Source organism: Ranitomeya variabilis, chromosome 4 (assembly GCF_051348905.1).
Source record: "Ranitomeya variabilis isolate aRanVar5 chromosome 4, aRanVar5.hap1, whole genome shotgun sequence".
Lineage (NCBI taxonomy): Eukaryota > Metazoa > Chordata > Amphibia > Anura > Dendrobatidae > Ranitomeya > Ranitomeya variabilis.
This window is the reverse complement of record NC_135235.1, coordinates 231,134,987-231,160,188: the sequence shown is the minus strand read 5'-3', so window position 1 is coordinate 231,160,188 and position 25,202 is coordinate 231,134,987. Positions and strand designations below refer to the sequence as shown.

Below are 25,202 nucleotides of genomic sequence, written 5' to 3'. Positions count from 1 at the left end.
GGTGGGGGGTGGGGGGTCAATGTCACTGATTACCCCTCTGGGGGTCGGTTATCCCAATTTCTTCTATAACTGTGTACATACGGCTAAAAAGTTCCATTGTTCTAAAAGAATTAAAATCTTTGTTATTCGTTTTTTATTCTTCAATTTCGCCCTTTAATTCCTTAAAATTTTGTTCTGAAGAATTCTGTTTTTATTGCATTGTCAACATAAAAGTTTCAAACTTTTAGAAAGTTGTGAAAACTTTATGTAATGTTTTGAACTTTTTGAAAACTTTTTGTAAAAACAAACTGTTTCTTTGTTCTCTGCTACTGAAATTTGTGAGAAGGCATCACCTTTTAAGCAATAACGAGAGTGGAAAATGATTTAAATTGGTCCCCGGAGCAACAAGGAAAAGTGATCCGGGAGTAAAAGGGCAAATTTACAGCAAGGGGACAAATGTGAATTAATTAGCATTGACTCATAGGGAGATTCCATGCAGTGCAGGGGGATGATGACATCATAATAGGAATGATGACATCACTAAGAACGCTTCTTATTGAACAGCCAGAAGTTCTATGCTTCACATATCCGGACCCGAAAACAGAACTGACCACAGCGCCGGGATCATGCTCGGGTGAGGTTACATTTTCATATTATTTCGCCTGTAGGTGGCAGCAATTTATTATTAGTTCCAGTCCTGAAAATGTATTATTTTGGGGTTTCCCTATTATTATGAGGCTGAGGTTTTGGGGGGGGGGTGGTTGTTTTTTTCTTTTTCGCCCATTAATAATTTTGCTTACATTTCAGATTTCCAAAAAATGATGTCCATCAAAATGCCGAATCCGAGACCACAGCGCGCTTCGCTCCTCCGAGCACAGTGGGTGGCACCGATGCACCGAGGGAACTAGATAACGATCCGAAAAAGACGTATTTCTACTCGATGGCCGCCGCCAATGTTCGAAGATTACCAGAAAGTGTCCCACAAAGAGTCTTCCCACCCTCGGCGGACACCGCGTCATCTCTGATCGCACCCCGCCCAATCTCAATGGATGCTGCCCCAAGATCCCCGGTAACTGTTCCACATCCAATGATGGCCACAGACAATGTCCTAATGCCACTCATGAAATCTCCACGACCAGAGGAGACTGCCAGTAAGGAGGCCATGCCGGGAAAAACGGACGCTAAGGACGTGACGCAAAGGTCTATGCCTCAGCAACAGTCACCACCAGAGGCGACCACAAGCTCAGGGTCGACCACGAACGACCAGAAGTCTTCTATGATGGCCCTTTCAAGGGCCAGACCTGCGAAAATACCAAGGATGTCAACCTACCCCGAAGAAGTGCCAAGGCGTTACCCTACACGGGTGAGGCAGGCACCCAGGCGTTTCGCCAACTGAAGAGAGCACCATGAAAAAGCTGCGACCAATAAAAAATAAGACTCTGAGTCTTTACTTGCTATAATCTACGGAGTCATTATATATTATTACAAGGGCTGTGGTCATGCACACAGGTTGGTTAAAGAGATCTTAGGCAACAAATATTAAAAGGGTTAAAAAAAAGAAAAGAAAATATCTGCAAAATTCCCAGGTCAAGAAACTCAAACATGGAGCGATGGCAGTGCCCACCAGGGGGCGCAAAAGTAAAAAATAACAATAATGACGAAATACACTTATGGACTTGATAAGGGACTAAAAGTCTATGGAGGAATAAAAGTTTTTTTTTTTTTCTTTTGTGCCTCCTAGTGGGCAATGTCATTGTTTCAAGTTAATATTTTAAAGGGGGTTGTCCTATAATCACAACTTTTTGCACCCTGAATCCAAAACATAAAATCCAGGGAATCTAATGGTCCATAAGAAGGACTTCCCCTTCTCTGTGCAGTTTTCTAATTTACTAATCATCTGTATCCTGACACTAGAGGTATATAGTGTAAGAAATGTGTATGAAGCGGCGACACCTACTGGACACATAGTGCAATAGCGCCATTTATAATTTTTAACTTTTTTTTTTTAAACCTCTCTTCTTTAGATGGTATTTTTTTTTAATTCAAGGGTTAATTCTTCTTATGGGTCAGTTCTTGCTTCCTATTGTGTTGTCTTGCTCCCACAGTGATCATAAAGGCGCATTTGCTTGCAATGTGGAGTATTCCTGCTCCGTCTGCCATAAAAACCCATCTGAAAAGTAATTGCGCCCCATAATTAGGGGCCTTTACCTTCTTCCTGTTGCATATCTACCGGTCGCCCCGAGCTCGGAGGGGGCCCATCCAGAGCTATGCTACTGTATTGTATCGTTTCACACATCAGTTACACTGCGGCAGAACAAGGAGACACGATCTCCCTGCTCTACCACCCGGCCGCTATGGGGCCCCTGAGCAGGCGGAGCCCCCCGTTATTGCAGCTTCAACAGCTGAACGCATTGATGAGAGGAGCATTACACTCCCTCTCCATCATCCCCCTCTCAGCATCTGACGTCACTGATGCCGACACTGACAGGGGTCGCAATGACGTCACTACTCGGCGCCCGCTGTCTGGAGATGCGTGGGCGCTTAGAGCAGCAGAGGAACCAGGAGGAAGAGACGTGAATATTTATTGTTTTTATGGGGCTGTATTATACTATAGAGTCTGCCTATGGGGGGGGTGCATTATACTATAGAGTATGCCTATGGGGGTGCATTATACAATATAGAGACTGCCTATGGGGGTGCATTATACAATATAGAGACTGCCTATGAGGGTGCATTATACAATATAGAGACTGCCTATGGGGGGTGCATTATACTATAGAGTCTGCCTATGGGGGGTGCATTATACTATAGAGTCTGCCTATGGGGGTGCATTATACTATAGAGTCTGCCTATGGGGGTGCATTATACAATATAGAGTCTGCTTATGGGGGTGCATAATACAATATAGAGTCTGCCTATGGCGTTGCATTATAAAATATAGAGGCTGCCTATGGGGGGTGCATTATACTATAGTCTGCCTATGGGGGTGCATTATACAATATAGACTCTGCTTATGGGGGTGCATAATACAATATAGAGTCTGCCTATGGGGGGTGCATTATACAATATAGAGGCTGCCTATGGGTGCTGCATTATACTATAGAGTCTGCCTATGGGGGTGCATTATACAATATAGAGGCTGCCTATGGGTGCTGCATTATATTATAGAGTCTACCTATGGGGGTGCATTATACAATATAGTCTGCTTATGGGGGTGCAATATACAATATAGAGTCTGCCTATGGGGGGTGCATTATACAATATAGAGGCTGCCTATGGGTGCTGCATTATACTATAGAGTCTGCCTATGGGGGTGCATTATACAATATAGTCTGCTTATGGGGGTGCATTATACAATATAGAGTCTGCCTATGAGGGTGCATAATACTATAGAGTCTTCCTATGGGGGTGCATAATACTATAGAGTCTGCCTATGCGGAGTGCAGTATACTGTAGAGTCTGCCTATGGGGGTGCATTATACAATATAGAGGCTGCCTATGGGTGCTGCATTATACTAGAGTCTACCTATGGGGGTGCATTATACAATATAGTCTGCTTATGGGGTGCATTATACAATATAAAGTCTGCTTATGGGGGTGCATTATACAATATAGTCTGCCTATGGGGAGTGTATTATACTATAGAGTCTGCCTATGGGTAGTGCATTATACTATAGTCTGCCTATGTGGGGTGCATTATACTATAGTCTTCCTATGGGGGCTGCATTATACTATATAGAGTCTTCCTATGGGGGCTGCATTATACTATATAGAATCTGCCTATGAGGAGTGCATTATACTATAGTCTGCCTATGGGGGTGCATTATACTATAGTCTGCCTATGGGGGTGCATTATACTATAGAGTCTGCCTATGGGGGAGCATTATACAATATAGAGGCTGCCTATGGGTGCTGCATTATACTAGAGAGTCTACCTATGGGGGTGCATTATACAATATAGTCTGCTTATGGGGTGCATTATACAATATAAAGTCTGCCTATGGGGGTGCATTATACTATAGAGTCTGCCTATGGGGGAGCATTATACTATAGAGTCTGCCTATGGGGGAGCATTATATTATAGAGTCTGCCTATGGGGGTGCATTATACTATAGAGTATAGCGGTAAGTCACCATCTGTAACTGTGCAGTGATCTCTTATATGGTCTGTAGGGCTGGTACCTACCACTGACCATATCACAGTAATATCCATGTTGGTCGTTATATAGAGATTATCTTCAGTAACAGCACGGTCATCTGCTGAGGTTCTCCACTGTTAGGGTGCGTCACCCAGTTGTAATGGTTACCTGGTTAGAGGCCACTTAGAAGCTTCGCCCCCCTGAACCAAAACCCTAGCTACGCCTCTGCCTTCTCCCAATACAGAGACCTGAATTTGAAAATATTGAAGACTTTGGGTCCAATACCCCTATACCCCCACTAGGATGACCTCTCATGGCACTGATTTGCATGAACGGTCACCTGCACAGTCAGCATTTTTAAGAACAGACTTGTATTATTATTTTTTCCCCATAGATTGGAGATACTGGCTTCTTTCCTTACATTTAAAGGGAATTTCTAGATTTATTAACGTCATCTCAAAATTCTGTAATTTAGTAATTTGAAGTTTATAAAACGTATTTTTGGCATCACCACGTTGACTTACACACAAAAAAACTTCTAAAAGTATGTAAAAACAAGCATAAACGGAAAGTGAGGCAGCTGTGAAATGCAACCAGCGAGCTTCTATCATTTTCCAAAAGGGTGCAGAGACATGAGAGCTGGAATGTGATTGGTGGATATCATCGCAGAAGTGTAATGGGCGGATGACGCTTTTAGTATTAGTAGCCTTTGCTATAAGCCTCCGCCTCGGCTTCTCACAGACACAAATAGCCATCATCTGCTCTCTCCGAGTCTCAACGTGTCTATCTGCACTGCAGAACTCCTCGCTGCCCAAATCAAATATGGCCGCCCCGCAGCAGTCCGATTTGACCTCTAAATGACGTAAGTAGGTGACGTCTTCTTTAGTGATTGGATGATGCTGTATGAGCACGTGATGCATTTCACCAGATGTCGAGTCTTGTGATTGGCTAAAGTGTTTAGCTCCGTGATTGGCTGCTGGCTATGTGAAAGATTTGATTGGTTAGCGGCGCAGAGACTTCGATTCGGTCTGCAGGAAACATGGCGCTGCGGGCCCTGGTCGGTGTCAAGCGGGTCATAGACTATGCGGTGAAGGTGAGAGGTTCGGCGGTCAGGAGGTGGAGGGCTGCCGGGCACCGGGGAGGAGGGTGACTGCCCCCGTCATTACAATATGTCAACTCTGGTGTGAGGAGGGAGAGAGGTGTGTGGTTGTCAGGAGGAGAGCAGTGTGTGGTTGTCAGGAGGAGGAGGAGGAGAGCGGTGTGTGGTTGTCAGGAGGAGGAGGAGAGCGGTGTGTGGTTGTCAGGAGGAGGAGGAGGGAGAGCGGTGTGTGGTTGTCAGGAGGAGGAGGAGAGCGGTGTGTGGTTGTCAGGAGGAGGAGGGAGAGCGGTGTGTGGTTGTCAGGAGGAGGAGGGAGAGCGGTGTGTGGTTGTCAGGAGGAGGAGGGAGAGCGGTGTGTGGTTGTCAGGAGGAGAAACTGTATGACCAAGCCAAGGTACATTCCTGAATCTCCATAATGTTAAAATAGACACCAATAAAAGTAAAATTAATTGAGAGATCAGTAGGTTAAGTGTTTTTGAATATCCATATTGAATCAGGAGCCCCATATAATCCTGCATAAAGGTTAATAATGGCCCCATAAGATGCTCCGTAGGCACATTTGCCCCATATAGTGCTGCACAAACATTATGGCCCCATAATATACTCCATACAGACACTTGCCCCATATAGTGCTGCACAAACGTTATGACCCCATAAGATGCTCTATACAGACACTTGCCCCATATAGTGCTGCACAAACATTATGGCCCCATAAGATGCTCCATACAGACACTGCCCCTTATAACGCTGCACAAACGTTATGACCCCATAAGATGCTCTATACAGACACTTGCCCCATATAGTGCTGCACAAACGTTATGGCCCCATAAGATGCTCTATACAGACACTTGCCCCTTATAGTGCTGCACAAACGTTATGGCCCCATAAGATGCTCCATACAGACACTTGCCCCATATAGTGCTGCACAAACGTTATGGCCCCATAAGATGCTGTATACAGACACTTGCCCCATATAGTGCTGCACAAACGTTATGGCCCCATAAGATGCTCCATACAGACACTTGCCCCATATAGTGCTGCACAAACGTTATGGCCCCATAAGATGCTCTATACAGACACTTGCCCCATATAATGCTGCACAAACGTTATGGCCCCATTAGATGCTCCATACAGACACTTGCCCTGTTATAGTGCTGCACAAAGGTTATGGCCCCCATATAGTGCTGCACAAACGTTATGGCCCCCATATAGTGCTGCACAAACATTATGGCCCCCATATAGTGCTGCACAAACATTATGGCCCCCATATAGTGCTGCACAAACATTATGGCCCCATATAGTGCTGCACAAACATTATGGCCCCCATATAGTGCTGCACAAACATTATGGCCCCCATATAGTGCTACACAAACATTATGGCCCCCATATAGTGCCGCACAAACATTATGGCCCCAATGTAGTGCTGCCTAAACGTTATGGCCCCCATATAGTGCTGCACAAATGTTATGGCCCCATAAGATGCCCCATACAGATATTTGCCCCATTTGCTGTTACTGCGAAAAAAAATCACATACTCACCTCTCCGTCGCTCAGGCCCCCGGCACTTTCAATATTCACCTGCTCCTCGTTCCATTCGCCGCTCCATCTTCCGCCTCCTCTGCACTGTCGTTTAGGCAGAGGGTGCGCACTAACTACGTCATCACGCCCTCTGACCTCAGCGTCACTGCAGAAGATGGACCGGCGACTTGAACGAGGAGCAGGTGAATATCGCGCAGAGCAGCGCTCCCCTCCCTGTTGTACTCACCTGCGCCTGGCGCGATGCAGTCCCTGCTTCCCGGCGCTGCTGCTTCTTCCTGTACTGAGAGGTGGAGCCGCATATTCATTACTATAATGAGCGGTACCATGTGACCGCTCAGTACAGGAAGAAGCAGCAGCGCCGGGCAGCCTGGGACTTGCAGGGACCGCACCAGGAGTAGGTGAGTCTAGTCAGCTCCCGCTCCCTGGCCCTGCCAACCCCCTCCTTGGACCGCCGCATCATCTGGCGGCCTGCTGGCACCCCCCTGTCGGCTGCGCCCGGGGCACATGCCCCGGCTGCCCTCCCCCTGGATACGCCACTGCCAGAGGCCTCTGCCCGTCTGCAATCAAGATTGACTAAAAATTAGGCAGTGTGTTTTGTGCCCCCTACAGATCGGCAATAATTTATAGGGAAATTCACAACAAGAATTAAAGGGTTATTCACCCAAAAAAACAAGGTTTCCCCAAACTTAAGGGGTAAAAGAAAGTGGATAGCTCATTAATTAAAAAAAAAAGCTGTGTAATACCTCATTCTCCCTGCGGGGAGCTGCAGGAAAATGTTAAGGGTTATTCCCTATATTTCCTATATCAATAGGATTACTTGCTGATAGTGTGGGGGGTAAAACTTCAGGGACCACCAGCAGTCCCAAGATCAGGGCTCTGTAGCCCCCTCTGGAATTGAGCAGAAAATGTGTAATGTCAGGCTCCATGTATTGGTGAACGTCTAAGACAGCTCAGCCTTCTCCAGCACTTCCATAGAGAATGAATGAAGTGGAGACTCCGATTTTGGGATCGCTGGTAGCCCCAATAGTTTAACCCCTCAGGGATCAGCAAATTATCCTGGGGATGGATAGGAGATACCTTGTTATTTTTGGAATAACCCTTTGACTTTTTCTGCAGCTCCCCCGCAGGGAGAATGAGGTATTACAGTTTTTTTTGCTTTTTTTTTAAAAAAAAAACAATGATCACTTTTGGCAGCTTCAATCACAATACTTTTATGCAGATTATTATAATACCATGCATAATGTAATTTGACCCCAGAAGAGGGACGTAAATAGAGAAAAGGGGGCCCCTGTGATGCTGGATGACTCCCCTCCCGTCTACCTTGGACAGGAGGACATGAGGCTGGTTTGCCCCATCTCCTTGTATAGTCCTGGGATTTGTGCAAAGTTTCTAGCATAGGTGTACTTTATTATATCTGGTAGTGACCAGAGGAGAATGCATATTTATATGTGTGAAAAGCAAAATATAGAACACCATTCTTTACACTGCAGGCTGCAGAAGTCATTGCAAAGAAATGCAAAAGTTAACTAAAAGTTTTTTTGTTTTTTTCCTTCCCCACAAGTAAGAAGAGAACATGTCAGCTCTATGTCAGCCCCGAAGCCATGAAATCTGTGTTACATAAGTCCCAGTACGATGTTGCTGAGTCACCGGTGAGCAATGGCCGATGGGAGAGGAAGTGACCCAGTGACGTGAAGACGACCCTGAACAGAGGCGGTTACATCCGGCACAACACTGCACGAGGAGGCGCCCGCGTCTTGGCCTTCACAGGTTCGTCTAAATGTTTATCTAACTTCTTACAACCTGATAATTGCATAATGTGTCATTTAGAAACTGTCAGCAGGAGGAATTCTGCAATCGCCGAGTACGTGCTCCTCTCTAGGACAGCGGCCAGAACAAGCAGCGACTACAGGAAGTGCCGAGACAGCGGCCATAACAGGCCTCCGGGGCCTAAGAGAGAGCACAGAGGCTTCTCTGCCACATAGGAAGGCACCGGTGGTATATATGGCACATGGTTATGGGGGCACCGATGGTATATATGGCACATGGTTAGGTGGGGGGCACCGGTGGTATATATGGCACATGGTTATGGGGGCACCGATGGTATATATGGCACATGGTTAGGTGGGGGGCACCGGTGGTATATATGGCACATGGTTAGGTGGGGGGCACCGCTGGTGTATACAGCACATGGTTAGGTGGAGGGCATCGGTGGTGTATACAGCACATGGTTAGGTGGGGGGCATCGGTGGTGTATACGGCACATGGTTAGGTGGGGGGCACTAGTGTTATTTGGTGGTAATGGGGGAGAGGTCTGTTATAGATTTAGCTTCTGGCTACAATGCATGGGCCCGCGACATGAGAGCAGGTGGGTAATGGCAACTTCTCGACTGGATGTATCTGTATATTGTATGACACTGCGCTATACAAGGTCAGTGATAATCTGGAAGGAGAAGGAGGAGGACTGAGGGGGTCTGGAGGGTGGAGGAGAAAGACTTTGGTGGTCTGGAGGGAGGAAGAGGGCAGAAGAGGTCTGGAGAGAGAAGGAGGAGGACAGAGGGTGTCTAGAGAGAGAGAAGCAGGAGGACAGAGGGGGTCTGGAGGGAGAAGCAGGAGGACAGAGGGGGTCTGGAGGGAGAAAGAGAACAAAGGAAGTCAGGAGGGAGAATGAGGAGGACAGAGGGGGTCTGAAGGTAGGAGGACAACAGAGGGGGTCTAGAGGGATGAGGAGGAGGACAGAGGGGGCCTGGAGGGATGAACAGGACATGGGGTCCGGAGGGTGAAGATGGAGGACAGAGGGGGTCTGGAGGGAGGAGGAGAACAGAGGGGGTCTGGAGGGATGAGGACATACAGGGTATTGAAGGAGGAGGATGACAGAGGGGTGTGGAGGGAGAATGAGGAGGACAGAGGGGGTCTGGAGGGATGATGAGGACACAGGGACTCTGAAGGGATGTGGAGGAGAACAGACAGGGTTTTAAAGGAGGAGGGGACGGGGTCTGGAATAGCATCTATTCCCCGATTTGTATTCTCCGAGTGTCCTGTGTGGCCATACTAAACTTATTATTGCTAAACACTTTCCTGGCCAAGAACACAATCATTTCCTTTTTTCTGCTACATTGCTATTGATATAAAACAATACAATTTATCCCTCTCCAGTGTTATCTGCACTCTAATATCATCTGCGGTTTCCTTTTATTATTTATCAAGATAAATAAGGTTTCTTGTTCCTTTCACTTTTTTCTGCCCATTTTGGCATTTATAACAAATTTGAATGGCAATATGTTGTATTTATTATGTACTGAAAAACTTTTGGCTTTTGTTTGGTACTTTGGCGTCATCGGATTTCTTGGTCACTTTGTTCAACCACGGCAAGGTGACCTTTCTTTGACGGTATAAATTGACCAATTCTTTGGGTGCCTAACCATAATATTTATCAAACTTGCCTATACAGAGCTAGGCATCTTTGATAAATATTAGGTTTAGGGGCCCAATGAATCGGCCAATTTAGGCCATCAAAGAAAGGTCACCTTGCCGTGGTTGATGGGCACACATGAACTGGCCAATTTATGGGTTAATACCTTAATTTTTATTAGTATATTCTATTTAGAAGTGCTGCGGGCCAAATTTCACATAATTCATGTTTGCGCACATATTAGCCCTTACAGAGGCGGCTGTATTCCCTTGTTTATGCACTGTGCAGTCACTACAGGTTGCACCTGTTCACACTTGCTTTATTCTTTCGGAGGTGCTGGTCAATCTTTTATTTTTGGAAGACAGAATGAATGTCATGATTTTGTTTATTTTAATTCCGTGCAGGTTAAGGCCGGCGTCACACTTGGCGTAAGACAATACGCCACGTATTATACGTCCGTACTACGGCCGTAATACGGAGAAATGTTCCCAAAATAGTGATCCGTAGTCAGGGTGTTTCAGCGTATTTTGCGCATGGCATCCTCCGTATGTAATCCGTATGGCATCCGTACTGCAAGATTTTCACGCAGGCTTGCAAAACCGACATCTAATGGATTTATGTGCTCAAATGTTCGGGAAAACATATATACAGTATATATATATATATGTCATTGAGACACATATATATATATTCTGTATTTAGATTTCATTCAGCGCGATATCTGTGAACAGCCGGTAATTCAATTGCCGGCTTTTCATTTCTCCTGCACAAACCCGACAGGATATGAGACATGGTTTACATACAGTAAACCATCTCATATCCCCTTTTTTTTTTGCATATTCCACACTACTAATGTTAGTAGTGTGTATGTGCAAAATTTCAGCGCTGTAGCTGCTAAAATAAAGGGTTAAATGGCGGAAAAAATTGGCATGGCTCCCGCGCAATTTTCTCCGCCAGAATGGTAAAGCCGGTGACTGAGGGCAGATATTAATAGCCTAGAGAGGGTCCATGGTTATTGGCCCCCCCGTGGCTAAAAACATCTGCCCCCAGCCACCCCAGAAAAGGCACATCTGGAAGATGCGCCTATTCTGGCACTTGGCCACTCTCTTCCCACTCCCTGTAGCGGTGGGATATGGGGTAATGAAGGGTTAATGCCACCTTGCTATTGGAAGGTGACATTAAGCCAGATTAATGATGGAGAGGCGTCAATTATGACACCTATCCATTATTAATCCAATTGTAGGAAAGGGTTAAAAAACACACACACATGATTGAAAAGTATTTTAATGAAATAAACACAGCGGTTGTTGTAATAATTTATTGTTCTCTCAAATCCATTTGCAGTCCCTCGCTTGGCAACATAATAAACGCACAAGATACATACCTTCTGCTGTCCTGTCAGGTCCAACGATGTAATCCATCTGAAGGGGTTAACTAATATTACAGGCAGGAGCCCTGCTATAATGCAGCTGTGCTCCGTGCTTGTAATTCCCCTGCGAATGAATGAAATGTAGGTCATTGACCTACATTTCATTCATTCGCGGTGAGGCGCCCTCTGGTGGATGTTCTCATGAACTGCAGCCTGGGAACTTTTTCCCACGCTCCAGGTCATATGAGGACATCCACCAGGGGGCGCATCACCGCGACTGAAGGAGATGTAGGTCAATGACCTACATTTCATTCATTCGCTGGGGAATTACAAGCACGGAGCACAGCTGCATTATAGCAGGGCTCCTGCCTGTAATATTAGTTAACCCCTTCAGATGGATTACATCGTTGGACCTGACAGTACATCAGAAGGTATGTATCTTGTGCGTTTATTATGTTGCCAAGCGAGGGCCTGCAAATGGATTTGAGAGAACAATAAATTATTACAACAACCGCTGTGTTTATTTCATTAAAATACTTTTCAATCATGTGTGTGTGTTTTTTAACCCTTTCCTACAATTGGATTAATAATGGATAGGTGTCATAATTGACGCCTCTCCATCATTAATCTGGCTTAATGTCACCTTCCAATAGCAAGGTGGCATTAACCCTTCATTACCCCATATCCCACCGCTACAGGGAGTGGGAAGAGAGTGGCCAAGTGCCAGAATAGGCGCATCTTCCAGATGTGCCTTTTCTGGGGTGGCTGGGGGCAGATGTTTTTAGCCACGGGGGGGCCAATAACCATGGACCCTCTCTAGGCTATTAATATCTGCCCTCAGTCACCGGCTTTACCATTCTGGCGGAGAAAATTGCGCGGGAGCCATGCCAATTTTTTCCGCCATTTAACCCTTTATTTTAGCAGCTACAGCGCTGAAATTTTGCACATACACACTACTAACATTAGTAGTGTGGAATATGCAAAAAAAAGGGGGATATGAGATGGTTTACTGTATGTAAACCATGTCTCATATCCTGTCGGGTTTGTGCAGGAGAAATGAAAAGCCGGCAATTGAATTACCGACTTTTCACTAACACCGCTGCGTATTTCTCGCAAGTCACACTGCTGGTCCGTGTGGAATCCGTATTTTTCTCGCCCCCATAGACTTTCATTGGCGATTTTTTTGCGCAGTACGCTGACAAACGCAGCATGCTGCGATTTTGTACGGCCGTAGAAAGCCGTATAATACTGAACCGTAATATACGGCTAATAGGAGCAGCCCCATTGAGAATAATTGTGCCGTATGTTATGCGAGTTTTACGGACGTAGTTTCTGCGCTCTTACGTCCGTAAAACTCGCCAGTGTGACGCCGGCCTAAGCCATTTGACAATTTTTTCATTTGAGTTGTTGCAGACGAACTGATACTAATTAGCTAATAAAAAATAATCAATTTTTTCCCAATTTTCATAATATTTTTATTCACTTTACTAAATGTCCATTTTTTTCCCACTTTTTCATCAATGTGGTTGATTCATCCCTTGTTCATGCATTAGATACTTTTCTATGGAAGTCTATCACATTTCTGGGGGATGGATAATTTTTAGGCTCCAATCGCACCCATTTATTCCCCCATTTTTATAATATTTTTATTGACTTTACTAAATGTCTATTTTGTTTTCACTTTTTCGACAATGTGATTGATTGACTCATCCCTTGTATCATGCATTAGATACTTTTGTATGGCAGTCTATCACATTTCTGGCTGAAATGAGGGATGGATAATTTTTAGGTTCCAATCGCACCCATTTTTATAATATTTTTTTTCACTTTACTAATATTTTTTTTTCCACTTTTTCGACAATGTGGTCGATTCATCCCTTGTATCATGCATTAGATACTGTTTGTAGGGCAGTCTATGACATTTCTGGCAGAAATAGGGGATGGATAATTTTTAGGCTCCAATCGCACCCATTTATTCCCCCATTTTTATAATATTTTTATTGACTTTACTAAATGTCTATTTTGTTTTCACTTTTTCGACAATGTGATTGACTCATTCCTTGTATCATGCATTAGATACTTTTGTATGGCAGTCTATCACATTTCTGGCTGAAATGGGGGATGGATAATTTTTAGGTTCCAATCGCACCCATTTTTATAATATTTTTTTTCACTTTACTAATATTTTTTTTCCACTTTTTCGACAATGTGGTCGATTCATCCCTTGTATCATGCATTAGATACTGTTTGTAGGGCAGTCTATGACATTTCTGGCAGAAATAGGGGATGGATAATTTTTAGGCTCCAATCGCACCCATTTATTCCCCCATTTTTATAATATTTTTATTGACTTTACTAAATGTCTATTTTGTTTTCACTTTTTCGACAATGTGATTGACTCATTCCTTGTATCATGCATTAGATACTTTTGTATGGCAGTCTATCACATTTCTGGCTGAAATGGGGGATGGATAATTTTTAGGTTCCAATCGCACCCATTTTTATAATATTTTTTTTCACTTTACTAATATTTTTTTTTCCACTTTTTCGACAATGTGGTCGATTCATCCCTTGTATCATGCATTAGATACTGTTTGTAGGGCAGTCTATGACATTTCTGGCAGAAATAGGGGATGGATAATTTTTAGGCTCCAATCGCACCCATTTATTCCCCCATTTTCCTAATATTTTTATTCACTTTACTAAATGTCTATTTTTTTCCCACTTTTTCGACAATGTGGTTGATTCATCCCTTGTATCATGCATAAGATAATTTTTGTAGGGCAGTCTATTACATTTCTGGGAGAAATGTGGGATGGAGAGTTTTTAGGCTCCAATCGCACCCATTTATTCACCCATTTTCATAATATTTTTATTCACTTTACTAAATGTCTATTTTGTTTTCCCTTTTTCGACAATGTGGTTGATTCATCCCTGGTATCATGTATTAGATACTTTTCTATGGCAGTCTATCACATTTCTGGCACAAATGGGGGATGGATAATTTTTAGGCTCCAATCGCACCCATTGTCACTATCCAGTCACATTATGGTAATGGGGAGGTCAACGGACAGAGATAGTCCACTCCAGCTCTCTAAGCATCATCGTGACCATAGCATCTAAAGACGACGATCAGAGTTATCGCCAGGGCTGGGGGTTGCAGCAGTCTGCACCATTGCAGGAATTATTGTGCCTCTTGCCCATATGAGTGGACGCTGGATGTAAAAATTGCACCATATGGTTTTATTTTGTGTCGGGAGCAATGTTGCTTTGTGGAGCATTTTGGAATATTGGTCACATATTGATGGCTTTCATGATGAGCAAACTTGCCGAAATTTGAAGTTAACATTTCGTGTGAATTTGGCTAGAAAAATCGATTTAGATAGAAAGTGATGCAAATCGCATGTTCTATCCAGATCCCAAAGTATAATAAAAGTAGGGTGTAAAAGTAAAACATAAAAATGTCCATCTTGGTGCTCACAGATCCTCAGCAAATCTCCTCTGGTGCTGTCTTTCCTTCAGTCCAGAACGTCTTCTTTGAGCACCTTTAGTCCTCTGAAGTCATGAGGCACCGACGCGCTTTGCTCCCGACTATGTCTGCGCCTCGGGGTAAACAGGTTAGAGGCCTAATTGGCACACAAGGAAGATACCCCGAGGGTCGAAGGAAAGATGCCGCCGAATATATGGCTGCACCAGCGCTGGGAATGTGAGAGCCAAATATAAATTATTTTTAACCCTGTGGTCATTTGCTAAAATTTTCACAAAGTGAAACACGACAAAGAAAAAAAATGATATTCAGGAGAATCTGAATTTTTGGTTAAATCACAAAATCATATTGTGAACACGGTCTTAATGGGAAATAAAATGTCAAAAAAATTTGAAAAGGTTCCACTGAAAAGGAAATGTAAGTTTAGCAATTCCTGGGCCAATTAATGAGTAATAATGGCAGTATAAGCAACAACGCATTAAATATAAAAGCCGTATAAACACCAATTAACAGCAGTAATAGCAAAAACGTATCATAACATATAATTACAATAAAAGTAACAAAGTATCATAAAAGAAAATCATCTCTAGAGGCTAAACACACTGAGGAATGAACAAAGGGGCAGCCGTCAGGGTCCTGGAAGGTTTAGAAGACAGAAATACCCTTCATGATGACGCGTGTTTCCTGTGCTGGGACATGGGGTGATGTTAGGAAGCTGCACTAGGAATCTTTGTAGTGTTCTTATCGCCATAGCAACGTGATCAACACTAGAGTAAATCTAGGACTTGAGCCAAAACTTTAATAAGTGCCATTATATTTAGATTATGGAGTTTTGCAGATGGTGCATAGAAGCGTGGCTGTAGGGGTGCAGAGCTAGTAGTCACAGTAGACTTCCCAAGACCATGTCCAAGTACCACAAAGAGCAATATAACATTTTACAAGGGGGTTTATACCCCCAAAATAAATAAATATGCCACTGCTCTTTGGTTTGGGGCAGTGTAAATGAAGTTGCAGTAGAGACAGGGCTAGCCAGACAGGCAGAGATAGTATCTTAGGCAGTGCTGTCCATAGTGCTTTATTATGGCCATGACACCCAGATAGTGGTAGGGGCCGATCCTGCACAGAAACTTTAATTCATTACAATACAGTTCAATCCAAATTCAGGTGATGACCCCTCTGATTATAATTATATTAGGGGGCATGTCTGAGGCATTTATAGTTATAGGAAAAATCTACAGAGGTTATCATAATGGTCTGGGCTGGATGGAGAAGAAAAGGAAATAAAGTGATTATAATCTATGAAGGTGGTCATAGTGGTCCGGGCTGGATGGAGAAGAAAAGAGTGATTGTAATCTATGAAGGTGGTCATAGTGGCCTGGGCTGGATGGAGAAGGAAAAAGTGATTATAATCTATGGAGGTGGTCATAGTGGTCTGGGCTGGATGGAGAAGGAAAAAGTGATTATAATCTATGGAGGTGGGCATAGTAGTCTGGGCTGGATGGAGAAGGGAAAAGTTATTATACTCTATGGAGGTGGTCATGGTGGTCTGGGCTGGCTAGAGAAGAAAAGGAAATATAGTGATTATAATCTATGGAGGTGGTCATATATTAATTACAATCAATCTTTTTCCTTTTCTTCTCCATCCAGCTCAGGCCATTATGACAACCTTTGGAGAAACACAAATTCATACAGATACTACTAAATTAAACTACCGGTAACTTCAGATCACGCACCATAATAAATTCAGGAACCAAGGCATAATTAAACAGTATAAGATCTCAGATATCGGAGCAGACTCCCGCATAGTGACCCTTCTTTGCACTAAGGTCCTCTCCTGCTCTGGACACTCAAGTGCAGCAATGACTGGAGACATTCATGACATTCTTAGCGTCATATTTGTGATTCCCCGACTCTGTGTAATGATCATCGTTCTTTCCCTACCTTACAGCTATAATACACCTTTGAACCTCTTAGAACATCTTAGATTACCCAACCCTAATTCCTGCAGCATTCGGAGCAGATTAGTTTACGAGCCTCGTTAAGATATTCACTTAAAATATCCATGGATGAAATGTATCGTCGGTTATAAGTAGAAATATGAGGCAAAGATTAGACGTATCACATTCCAAGACGAAGCCTCCAGCCTATGGAGCCTCCTGGTCACTTGCATAAGATATTTAATGTAATTAAACTAAACTATGACAATGCCAATTCCTGATAGCTATAAGAAATTATCAGAAATCACAAGTGGACACCTTCATACACATAAGAGTAAAGACTGCCCAATCCCCCAAATTCAGACAGAGTGGTCAACTCCCGGTACATGATGTCTGGGAAAGAAGGATGGGGCATGGTAAAAGTCTATTTTTGTATTTGAATTTTTTTGGCTACAAATTATTTATATACATATATATATTGTTCGGTCAGTTGATCTATTTACTATATACTATTTTCTGACTTGAACGTCCCGCCCTTCTCCAGGTTTTAATCACATCTCAACACAGTTGGTTCTGAGCCTCCTATATAAGTAGGCTTTATCCTGTTATTAGCCATAGGTAAGTGTTCACATTAGGCAGTCAGCTCAGATACCACAAGTAAGTGTTCACACCAGTCAGTGTAGTTACCCATTCGATCTGAGATTACCTTGACGTTTTGGTGAATGGGCTCACAACGTTTGCAAATCTTGTGCTAAAAATCTCATGTGTTTGTTCATAAAGCTCATAAGCCAGTATGCTATTTCCTATTTCACATATTTCACATTTTCCTTAGTTTTTAGCACAGACTAATGTAGCCATTGATCTATTTTTGTATTTGAATTTTTTTGGCTACAAATTATTTATATACATATATATATTGTTCGGTCAGTTGATCTATTTACTATATACTATTTTCTGACTTGAACGTCCCACCCTTCTCCAGGTTTTAATCACATCTCAACACAGTTGGTTCTGAGCCTCCTATATAAGTAGGCTTTATCCTGTTATTAGCCATAGGTAAGTGTTCACATTAGGCAGTCAGCTCAGATACCACAAGTAAGTGTTCACACCAGTCAGTGTAGTTACCCATTCGATCTGAGATTACCTTGACGTTTTGGTGAATGGGCTCACAACGTTTGCAAATCTTGTGCTAAAAATCTCATGTGTTTGTTCATAAAGCTCATAAGCCAGTATGCTATTTCCTATTTCACATATTTCACATTTTCCTTAGTTTTTAGCACAGACTAATGTAGCCATTGATCTATTTTTGTATTTGACTTTTTTTGGCTACAAATTATTTATATACATATATATATTGTTCGGTCAGTTGATCTATTTACTATATACTATTTTCTGACTTGAACGTCCCGCCCTTCTCCAGGTTTTAATCACATCTCAACACAGTTGGTTCTGAGCCTCCTATATAAGTAGGCTTTATCCTGTTATTAGCCATAGGTAAGTGTTCACATTAGGCAGTCAGCTCAGATACCACAAGTAAGTGTTCACACCAGTCAGTGTAGTTACCCATTCGATCTGAGATTACCTTGACGTTTTGGTGAATGGGCTCACAACGTTTGCAAATCTTGTGCTAAAAATCTCATGTGTTTGTTCATAAAGCTCATAAGCCAGTATGCTATTTCCTATTTCACATATTTCACATTTTCCTTAGTTTTTAGCACAGACTAATGTAGCCATTGATCTATTTTTGTATGGTAAAAGTCAACATGCCCAACCCATTAGCGTGAGAAGAATAAGTCCCAGTTGTACCTGACTGATTGTGGTTTACTCACTCCTTTCCATGAAAAGCATATATGTATGTGTAAGGGGTTAAACATTAGCATCTTTTAGCCCCTATATAAATTTATACCCCAAAACAGACCCCTTAGTTCAGACCCTTATCCAGTGGCAATAGCATTGGCGACCATTGCACCCCTCCCCTACTGACAGCAGATGGATCCCGATTGTCTCAACCAGACTCCTGTTAGTAATCATGTAACACATTTTGTGGTGTCATAAAAATTTCATTGTCTTTTTCCATTGTCTATGGGGGTACAATGACACCTACCTTGCTTTGATCAATACCCCTCAGACAATGGAAAAACGTGATGGTCGCATGTCTGATTGGCCATTCCATCCCACTCCTACTCGCTGCCATTTTCAGGCCAGTAGAAAATCAGGGGGAGAACATCGAACATAAGACCCTCATTCTAGAAATTATGGGGCCCACACCAATCCAACAATTATAGCATGTCCAGTCAACAAGTGATAATTTTTGTAGACTAAAGCCTCTTGGGTTGGTCCACATATTTCTTCAATGAAGTTTTGGAACATCATTGAAGAGCTAGGAGCAGTAGGAGTGGGGAGCCAACTCTCAGACACAGCCAAACTCCGCATAGAGAAAGCAGAGAAGGTTTATTACCATCTCTGTCTTCTTGATTGCCGCATACGTAGACCTAAATGAGAATAGATTATGACTCCCTAAATACTCATTTAGACATCTCTGCAAATCAGTCTCATCTCGGACCTCAAGGCATGGACTAGCAGTCTCCCAGCGAAAGCGTTACAGCCTTATAGAAATATATGAAGCTGTCATGTTCCAGTCAAGAGACTTACGACTAGTCCGTTTGCACGGACATCCAAATGCACCTCTAACAGCACTTCCTCCTCCAGATCCAATGATCATGTGATCACCGGGTGATCACCAAGTCCAGGGAAGGAGCTGTTGGATCTTTGCAGACCCAGACCATCTGAGCAGTGGAATCAGGAGGCTGAAGTTACAGGGAAAATGAACAATAACAAAAATGTATTAAAAATCCTAAAATGCCCCAAAAAGTTCTATTATAAACTTATAGAAAGGACAAAAAGTTTCAAATAAAATATTTTTTTTTAAAAATTACTCACATATACATTTCCTTTTCTGTCTTACATCCCCTCCCCAACCAGATATCACTAAAGCAAAAGAATGTAAAAATGACATAAAATTAGGTCCATTAGCGACAAAACTTATATGAGTATCGGAGAAGGAAAAAATAGTAATGCTCTTAACGAGAATGCACGAAATAAAGCAAAACATGGTTTAGACCCAGCTATGTTTTCATCTATATAATTAGGAGAATTCGGGGATATTTGTTTCTAAATGATTATTTAGATATCGTAATTGCAAATTTTATCAGACCGGGACACGTCTCACTAAGTTGCAGATATTTTACAAATACTTCTATATAGTTGCATATTATTAATATTAATATTACACTACCCTTTCTGCCCTTCCTCCTCCTCCCACTCAAAATATTTGTTAAAAAAGACAAATGCCAGCTAAACACGGTAATTTCCTGTTTTTGACAACTTAACAGTCCACATATTACAGGAACCATATCTGCCCACTCCTAGGAATGTTGCATCATCTGCTAGCTGAAATTAAACAGGAAATTAGCGCCACACAATACCAAATACACTAGACATAGCTCCAACAATACTGTACCAAATACACTAGACATAGCTCCAACAATACTGTGTGTGAAAAATATGACCTCAAAATGACATTCCAACAAAAAAGGTTAAAATATTCAGTAGGGCCTATGAATAACATGGAACAAACTTCAAAACGTTTTTAAAAGTTTGGTAAGATGTTTCAAAATGTTCCTCTTTTTTAAATGCTTTGCTTGAAGAATTTAAATGTATCCCTCAAAACATATCAGTACAGCTTGGATATATACATGTAACTTATTAACCTTGTCTGGTTTACTGACCTGTGTGATAGCATTTCCAAACTGATACTAAGCACAAAGCCTTGTAAAAGAAATTACCAATAAAATTGACACATTAGTTTCCCACCCTAGTCCAGGCTCAGTGCACAGCTACACCTACTGGTTTTGCAGGTTTCGCACGTTACTTAAAGAACAAGGTGCGCACAGTATTTTCATTACAATACCTTTATCACTAAACCCCTGGGTTTCATTCTCACACAATTTTATTTTCTTATGGGAATTTTTAACACCGATTCCGAGGTACCGCAATGGGAACCCATGTGCCCCCTAATATGCCAACTTCTTCTTGGACTGGTGGGAAGATATAGTGGTTTTTAAGTAAGGAAATTTCACATGATTCCCCTAGATAATACGTTTGGGCACTACATTGATGTAATCTGGGTCTGCATACATCTTTTCTGATATTGACACTTGTTAAATGCCAATGATATTGGCCACAATTTCACCTTTAAGATGAAATAGAAAACATTTTATTTCCTGAATATTCTCATCTCAAGGGAAAATAAGGTCATAACAAAAATATTCCAAAAGCCGATGGCAACAAATTGTTTGTGGTCATAATATAGAAACCATCTTATGAATATCAGGAGGCCAAATACCAAGAGGTTAATATCTATGCATTGGATATGACTGCAAAAAATTACACATTTTAGAAGAAAAGCCACTAATTGACGAGGGAGTTGATGTCTTCTCATATGAGGGCACACAAGAATGCCTAATCTAGGGATAGATAATTTTGGGTCAGTGGAGAGGAGATGATGAGTATCAATCAATAATTACACCTGATAGGAACCTTGAATCATCAGGTAGATCAGGTCAAAAGGATAGTGTAAAAGTATTAGGATATGCTTAGAGCAGACCCCGATTGGAGAAATATCATTCCAAGCACCCCTTCTGTAACATTTTGAAGGGGCTCTTTTTAATGGACCACTTAGTACATAGCCACTATGAATGACGCAAACAATTTACCATGTGGCTCGATAAAAAGATTTGTCGCACCTACAAATGCGGTAGCTGTAATTATTTTCCTGCTATATGACACACAAAGACCTTCCGCTGTAGTTTAAGTGGGAGATATTTTCAAATAGAAGACTACATAAATTGAAAAAATAGATTGATAAAATAATTTAAAAAACTCCGGTGTTATAGCAGCTGATAACAAGAAAAATTCTATTGCTGCTTAGATAAGGCGAACCTGATATGAGGTCCAAAAGGGTATATGATATATCCTATGGGATTGACTTAGAAAATTGAAGTATTTAGTACTGCCCTTTTGCGGACTTGCTGCTTTTTATAAATACTCAAGCATACATGCCACACAACTAATAAAATATGGTTCTTAGTGTACTAGGATGGTTGCAGCTTCCGCCCTGGCAGTAGATGCCGGTAAGGACCTGGTGGAGCAGGAGATGTGATACGGGAGCGTCCTCCCATTATCATGCCTCCCCAATGTTTGCAGGAGTATTCAACTATGGGGCGCTCTGGCCAGAAATGCCGACGATGACTAGTGAAGCTTCCGGGGGGAGTAGCAAAACCTGATGTCACAAGCAGAAAGCTACGAGCTCATAGAGTGGTCAAAAAACAACGTGTTTCGAAGGAGACGCGGTCCTTCATCAGGATATGGCCCACCAAGCCGAACCAACTATAAGTAGACTTCCGTCCCATGATTGTGCACCAGTGCCAGATGGACGTTGCAACCACAGAAGGGAAAAACATATGGGATCCCACAGAAAATGTATGAATGTAAAAACATAACTACAGAGTCCCAAATGTCAATGTAAAATTAATATGGTTGAAAAATATATTTATTGGACAATATTTAAAATATAGTGAATCATCAAAAAAGACTCTGTATGAGTGGGATTTCATCTTCTAGAGGATCCAAATATATATACAAAAAATTGAGTTTTGATCCTACCTTAAGATATATTAGCAAACCTAATGCTCTGGCAAAGAAAGGCAAATCTCTGGGGGTTCTAAGCGTGAAGGAGTTTCAATTTATAGTTAAGAAGACTCCAAGATTGTCAGCCTTTTACCATAATCCTAAACTGAAAAATAGCACTACATGCCCTACAGGTAGGCCAATCATTTCAAGCATTAATTGCCTAACAGCCAACTTGTCTAGATTTGTAGATACACATCTACAAAAATGTGTACCACTCTTACCCGCCTAGTTAAAGAACACGAGACACATATTACTGGTTTTAGAATCCATCGAATGGAGTACCAAATATATTTTGGGTACCCTAGACATTACGTCGCTCTATATGATCGCCAATCAACAGAAATGTTGTGAGGTAGCAGGCCACGCTTTATATACTTTTAGTGTATATGGAGAAACCCAAATTCAATTTATTGTGGAAAGTATACAGTTTATCCTTTACTTATGATCAACAGGTCTATTTATAAACATGAGGTACTGCCATGGGGACTAGATTTACCCCAAGTAAATGTGTAAATTTATATGTGGGAAGGTAGGAAGAAGCCTCCATTTTCAAGAGTGGTCATTTACAGAAGGGTCTTATTCTATGTTGTCGCTTTATTGATGACATTTTGTTTATCTGACAGGGGTCACAGGCTGACCTGAATCTATTTATCACGGAATTGAACAACAATTTTGATCTAGAATTTACTAAGCAGATCAAATGTCATTTTTTTTAGATCTTAGTATTTTTGTAGATCAGAATCACCTGATGACCAAATGTTATCATAAAGAGGTAGGTTCAAACCATTGTATCAACATTTCCCGCTGCCATCTACCCGTTGCGGTTGACCAATATCACCAAAGGTCAATTCACACGGATAAGTCGAAACTACACTAACGTGGACGATTATACTACTGAGATGGAATACATAAAGCAGCAGTTTCTCAGTAAGGGATAGGAGTTATCATTGTTGGAGAAAGCAATACAGGAGGTAGGATCCATGCCCAGGGGCAACCTGGTATATAAGGAGAAACAAATACCTAAAACCCAGAGCATTGCCCAACAAATCAATGAATTACCCACCAGTACTCAAAATCACTCTAATCATAGGGTATCCATGAAAATTGTGAGTAAATATTGGCTGATTCTTCAATAAGACAAAACTATAGGTGAACTATTACCAGCCTATCCGAGGTTTGTCTGTAGGAGAGCCCAAACCATAGGTAACATCGTATCTTCTACAATAATAAATGAAGAACTCGTTCAATATCACTGCAGACTGATTACTGATTCTAGTGGGGTAAACCAGTTTTTTATTAAGGGTTCCATCTCTTGTTACTCAACTGGAGTTATATACGTGCCATATAAATTAAAATATATGTATATATATATATATATATATATATATATATATATATATATATATATATATATATATATATATATAACAAAGAGACAGCTGTCAATACAAGCTAAAGAACATTTTGATAACATCAACAAAGGCTACAAGGGGCTCCCCCTCACACTACACTTTTAAGAGAATCACAATCGGTCCGGTGTGGGTGTCCACTTTTGTGGTATACAAATAGTTAAAAAAGATATTGGAGAAGTGTGGACTTCTTAAATCAGATGTCTAGGATCGAGTCCAAGTGGATATTTACATTGGACAGGCTGGCTCCGATAAAGATTAAATCACGAGATTTAGCTGCTCTTTAGTATACATGGTTTATCGGTTTATTAGATGATCTAATATTAACCTAGGGCAATTAGATAAATAACTGAAAGGATATATGTATGGAAGGTTGGTTTCTATTGCCACCTTCACTGTAAGTTTACGATCCCCCTCAACCCTTAGGAAGGAGTGAAGGGCCCCTATTCATAATATTATATATATACACACACACATACATTTTTATATATTTTTTTCATCTCATTCTCCATTTCCACACACTAGGTGCCACTTAAAATGGTTCATAATAATTTAATGTCCAAATTGGGGAGAACCCCATATAAACCCTCACTAGAAGACCATAAAATGTAACTTTTATTTCTATTAATTAAAGTAAAGACACAAAGTATAAAACGTTTTGTCCCTAATCTGTCTCAGAAGTCTGCAGTTATTTTATGCAGTATTCCTGCTAATTTATATTTAGAAAGTGCACAGCACCAGGTATGCTAATAGATATTGGCAGAATAGGACAACAAATTTTAGCACCAGCGTCCCCACCAACATGTTTCGCCACGCTGGTGGCGTCATCAGAGGATGGGACATAGGCTTGTAAGACTTAAACATTTTTTTCTGTTCATTCTCTCCATTCTATGGGATCCTATATGTTGTTTTTCCCTTTTGTGGTTGGAACTTCCGTCTGGCACTGGTAGCCAGTCATGGGACGGAAGTCTACTTATAGATGGCTCACCTGGGTGGGCCATACCCTGATGAATAAGGACAGCGGCTCCTTTTTGGCCACTTCATGAGCCCGTAGTTTTCTGCCTGTGACCTCACGTTTTGCCATG

General features: G+C 41.9%; 1 protein-coding gene and 1 long non-coding RNA gene across 3 annotated transcripts in view; both read left to right on the top strand.

Annotated features, from left to right (window-relative positions):
* The first annotated feature begins 16 nt into the window (after positions 1–16).
* LOC143770509 (uncharacterized) lies at positions 17–1,439 on the top strand. Its single transcript, XR_013214648.1, has 2 exons — positions 17–613; positions 787–1,439. It is a non-coding gene; the product is annotated as an uncharacterized LOC143770509 (long non-coding RNA).
* A 3,611-nt stretch (positions 1,440–5,050) lies between these two features.
* Positions 5,051–25,202, top strand: part of LOC143770514 (uncharacterized) — a 57,521-nt gene continuing 37,369 nt past the window's right edge. Inside the window, exons 1-2 of one of the 2 annotated variants that reach the window (XM_077260191.1) lie at positions 5,051–5,210; positions 8,317–8,522. The gene's annotated coding sequence lies outside the window, so the exon portion shown is untranslated. The remainder of the gene's footprint in view (positions 5,211–8,316; positions 8,523–25,202) is intronic. The other variant, XM_077260193.1, reaches the window with a different exon arrangement.